This window comes from Otolemur garnettii, unplaced genomic scaffold (assembly GCF_000181295.1).
Source record: "Otolemur garnettii isolate 467f Iridium unplaced genomic scaffold, OtoGar3 scaffold00035, whole genome shotgun sequence".
Taxonomy (NCBI): Eukaryota; Metazoa; Chordata; class Mammalia; order Primates; family Galagidae; genus Otolemur; species Otolemur garnettii.
Window position 1 is genome coordinate 11,271,212 of NW_003852430.1, and position 5,989 is coordinate 11,277,200.

A 5,989-nucleotide genomic window follows, 5' to 3' on the forward strand; every position below is an offset into this window, starting at 1 on the left:
ATTCTGAATAGTTTACTTGATATCCCAAATCTTCCTTTCGCCACTGATTCCCATTCCTTTTGTTCAGCATCTCACACACAGTCAAGTAAACCTGCAGAAACACAATAAATACAGGTCATTTTTGTTCCTGATTAAATAATGTTCACTTTGGTAGAAAAGGCAGGTGAGAGACAGAGCAGAGATTTTTAACTTTTCTAGGAATTTTTCTGTTTTCTTGGCATTAAAAAATATTCCTCCCTATTTATTTCTGCTACCTTATAGCATTTTAATTCTTGTGGTATAATTTATAGTCATTTCTTGTATGTTCTTTGGGAACAAAGTATTTTAATATCTTTAATGACAGTATTCCTGAAGCTTTAAAATGCTTAACGTTCATTTATTAATAATAATTAATGTCCCAATATCAATCTCTCTGTCTGTTAATCCATTTATTTTATAGTATGTCCAAATAAAGGCAAGTTTTCCCATATAGGGAAAAAAAGGTCCGTGGATACTTTTTGTGATACCTGACGCTGCAAATAAGCAAAAAAAAAAAAACATTTACTGTTCACAGATGATATGATTGTATATCTGGAAAACATCAGGGATTCAACTACAAAACTCTTAGAAATGATCAAGGAATTCAGCAATGTCTTAGGATACAAAATCAACACTCATAAATCTGTACCCTTTATATATACCAACAATAGTTAAGGACTCTATTCTGTTCACAGTAGTGCCAAAGAAGATGAAATATTTGGGTGTGAAATATTTGGGACGTGAAAGATCTCTATAAAGAGAACTATGAAATGAAACCCTAAGAAAAGAAATAGCTGAAAATGTTAACAAATGGAAAAATATACCATGCTCATGACTGGGAAGAATCAACATTGTTAAAATGTTAAAATTACCCAAAGGAATATACAATTTTAATGCAATCCCTATTAAAGCTCCACTGCCATACATCAAAAAATACTTCATTTCACATAGAATCAGAAAAAACCTCAAAAGCCAAGACATTACTCAGAAATAAAAAACAAAGCAGGGGAAATTACACTACCAGACATAAGACTATACTATAAATCCATTGTGATCAAAACAACATGGTACTGGCACAAAAAGAGAGAGGTAGATGTATGGAACAGAATAGAGAACCAAGAGATGAACCCAGCTACTTACCGTTATTTGATCTTTAACTTTTACAGTCTTAAAGCTAACAGTAAATACAACACTTATATATTCAATTTTATATATTTAATTATATTATTTAGGTTTTATATGTGCCAAATATTTTTCATGGAAAAAGTGCTTTATTGAGGTATGAATTTCACAAAATAAAATGTAAAAATACTTGGTATAACAGTTTAATTTTAACAAATATACATTTACTTTGTAAATGGCATATGAAATTTCATATATATATATAGTTTTCATAGATGATTGGAATGGTTATATAGCAAAACCTGTAGAATTTACAAAAACTGTAGAATTAATACATGAATTAAAGAAAGTGCCCGGAACTAGGCAAATAAACAAAATTTAACTACACATGTGGAAAATCAAGTTACCAAAACAACTGCATTTAGAATTACATCTACTGGTAAAATTTCCCTGACTTTTTCCCCTTTCCAAAGATACATTAGTAAACAATAAAACCATTATTCTGAGCAAAACACATGTTTTGTGGGCATTCATTGCAGTACTGGGTAGCAATAAGCTATGATTACTTCAGATGCTTTTCAGAGCCCTCCCTCCATGGGGAGGGAATACTTTTGATCTATTGTGGATTATTAGAGCCTGATTAATGTAAAACGGCTTTCCACTGAGGGAGACAGAGCTCAGAAAGGATGAGAAGAGTGCCCAAGTGGGCTGCAAGGGGTTCTGGAAAATATTTTAGAGAAATAAGTTTACACATATATAGTCATTTGGTTTTCAACCAACATACTGATTTAATAGAAAGGGAAAAAATGTTTTTAACAAATTTGGATGAAATTCTGGATGCTCGATACAAAAACCTATAATCCAGTCCCTATATCAATTGAATCAAAATGGATCAAAGTAAGTCATACATTTAAATTTTAAAAAGTACATCATAAGATTTCTTTTCAAAAAACATCTATTTGCAACTTTTAGGTGCCAAAGTTTTCAGAGTTAAAACACAAAAAGACAGAAAATTATGAATTAGATTTCATTAAAATTATATTTTTGTTCATTAAATAACACTATATAAGTAATAAATAGCAAGTCATAGATTAGGGAAAATATATTCTCAGTGTAAATATCTGACAAATAGATTTACATGGAACATATTCAACAATAAAAAAGCAGAAAACAATAAAATCACCAAAAGATGTAAACAGTTATTTCCTAACAAAATATGGAAAAATTGCCAATACACACATGAAAATACACTTTACACCATGATCCTCAATGTAAATGCAAATTAAAATCATATTTCACACACACAACAAGGGCTAAAATAAGCAAATATGAATAACACCAGGTCTAGGGCGTATCCAGGTATTCATATATTGCTGATGGAATATAAAATGGAACTGTCACTTTAGCAAATTGACAGATTTTTATAAAGATAACAATATATCTACTCTGTGGCTCAGTAATTACCCGGGAACATCTTTATCCAGGAATGGAAACAAAATTAAAATAAAAATTATCACTCAACAACAGGTGTGTGTAACCTGGGGCCTGCAGGGCACATGCAGATTTCATATGGATTTTTTTTTTTTTTTTTTTTTTTTTTTTTTTGCTTATTTGCAGCGTCAGGTATCACAAAAAGTATCCACGGACCTTTTTTTCCCCAATCAGCTTTTGTTAGTATTTGTATATTTAGATTTAGCCCTGAACTTATAATTCTGGTGTGTGGCAGAGGAAAAAAAGAAGGTTGGATGTCCCTGCCCATGATGATTATGCCTGAGAAGAATCAACATTGCCAAAATCTTCATATTACCTAAAGCAATTTATAGATTTATGCAATCCCCATCAAAACACCAACATCATACTTTGAAGAACTCGAAAAAAAAATAGTACTTTGTTTCCCATGGAACGAAAAGTAATCCCGAATTGCCAAGGCAATTCTAAGAAATAAAAACAAATCTGAAGGCATCACGTTATCAGACTTTAGGATATACTGTAAGTCTTCAGTGATCCAAACAGCACGATACTTACACAAAATGGAGATATCGATCTATGGAATAAAATAGAGAACCTAGAGATGAATCCGGGTATGTGTCCCCACCTGATTCTCAATAAAACAGACAAAAGCATACAGTGGGGAATAGAATCCTGTTTAATAAATGGTTCTGGGATAACTGATTACCCCCATGCAGATGATTGAAACTGGACTCTACAAAACTCTACTCTTGCTGGATAAAAGATTTAAGTGTAAGACATGAAACAATAAAAATTCTAGAAGAAAGTATGGGAAAAACTCTAAACAACATTGGCCTAGGAAAAAATTTTATGAAGATCCCCTTGGCAATTGTAGCAACACCAAAAATAAATGAATAGGACATGATCAAACTAAACAGCTTCTGTACAAAAACTAAAGCATACAAGCAACCTTCACGACGGCAGGTGTTTGCATGTTACAGTCTGATAGAGGGCTGATAACTACAAGTCAATAACATTGACAAAATCCTTTTTTTTTCTTGATGCAATAGGCACATGTGTTTTGGGAGTCAGTGTGTGAACATGTTTGGGAGATGGCATTATTCTCTCTACCTCACTGTCCTTAATGTTTTCTGGCTCTAACAAGTTTGGGAGTTGAAAAGATAACAACAACAACAAAAAAAAATCATACAATATAGAAGTACTATGAATTCTATTAGGGGGTTAGAACTAGCCTAAAACATCATAAGTCATAATTCAATAGTTTTAATAAAGGGAATGACATAGTCCTATATAAATTGTGGAGAGACCATTTCATTCCAGTGTGGCCAGAGGAAGATTATGGACAAAGGAAGATTAGAAAATGATTTAGTGATGTAGGTGAAAGACACTGTTTTGTTTTACAAGAGTGATAAAGAGAAGGGAGCAGAAGAATGATATTAGAAGGCCGCATGGGAGGTCTATGTACGTTTTATGTTTGGGACATTTAGCCTGTGCTGTGCATGCTTCTTTTTCACACAAGCTGGACAATTTCTCTTTCATATGCAACAGCGTACTACCTAAGTATATAAAATATTCATCCGAGAAAACCTTATATTCTTCCTGCATTTTTTTTTTTTGCTTAAACTATAGAATTTATTTCTCACAGTTCTGGAGGGGTGCCCACCTGGTCAGGTTCTGGCAAGGGCTCTCTTCCTGTTTCATAGATGGGTGCCTTCTTGGGTTCTGAAGAGACCACATTAGGTGCCAAAGATGATACTAGATTTTTCTTCTCCTGGCTGGTTTCTTGGTCTTAGGAATAGACGAATGAATTCACCACCATGGGCAAGCAGGAGCCATAGAACATAGTTTGTTAGAAGATAGGAAAGCTTCCATAACATGAAAGGGGGCCTGAATGGGTCACCCTTCCTGCTTGATTTTTCATACTATGTATGGCCCAAAGGAGTAAAAACTTAATAATAAACCCTGATGCCTTTTACTCAACAGTTTTCCCTGAGTGGCAAACTATAACTAGAAGAATAGAAAATGTAATTATGAGCCAGTAAGTAGACATTAGAGAAGAAAGGGAGGATTTTTATTTATTGCTTCTTAAAACATCAGATTTAACGAGTTTTTAACAACTGAGCATTTTATATTTCTTTCTTTAAGGTTTTTTATTCTTTTTTTTTTTCTTTTTTTTACCTTGTAGTTACTGGAAAGCCAAACATTAATTTTAGTAGTAAATTCACTTGCAATTCTCATTTGCTTCTGGCTTATTTCTCTCATTTTTTCCTGGATATGTGTGTGTGTGTGTATGTTTGAGTGAGTATGTATATGTTCGTGTTATGTTTCCACTAGATATTTTAGTATGAATTTGAGAAAAAAAATGCATCAGGGGCTATTGCCTAGGCATTTTAAAGTAAAAATGCCTAATCTTCTTTATGGAGGGTAGAACATTTATACAATGTTTTCAAAGTATGTGCTCATTCGCATCAGAGATTTGCTTGAGAAGTAATTTTTTTAAAAAGTCATTGTGTCACAGTTCTTATGGGAAGTCCACAATTATTTTTCTCCGTAGGGTCCTCCAGAAAGAAATTTATCAACTTTTTTTGACTAAAATTGATTCTGTTTGGTCCACAGGTTTACACATTAAGGCTTAATAATTCCATTTTGGCAGCAACTTTGGGATCCCAAGGTGCTTACCAGAAATCTTAAGTTGTTCATTATGTATCCAATCCACAATCAGGCAAACTGCCACATTTTCAAATTAAGGCCTTACAATTTGCCTGAGTAGTTTAAGAATCCTCATCTAGCGATGCAAATTGTACTCTACTCTGCCTAAGAATTGTCAACATAAGAAACGAGGCATGATCTAGAGAAGGTTTATATGAAATGTGCCACAAGATGATGGCCCTGGGGGATTCGTATTATCACTGTTTTTTAATGCTTATCAATTCATCCTCTCTTGCTCCTTTATTATAAATTTATTAGTAAAATGATAGAAAAGAATGGGGTTTCTCTGTGCTGAGTTCACAGTGCACATAATTTTCAGTTGCTCATATCATTTAAAAAGCTGTATATGATCCATATAGGGCCATTCTGTTTTTACTTTTATTTAGGATAAAGTGTCATTTTTATCTAGCTAAAAACTGACAAAGTAGATTGTTGCACAACGATGCTGTGCCAAATGCAATAAATTGCTGCACTGTCATTGTGTGGATGCCGTAGTCACAATTAATAAATTTAACATCAGTGGTAATGTCTTATCTCTCTGATTTTATTTGAGTTTTCTTTTTTCTTCTTGTAGCTGATGCTTGTCATTTTTTTTATCTTTGAAAATTAACTTTTCCTTTTATTGATCTTTTATGTGTGTATATATATATATATATATATTTTTTTTTTT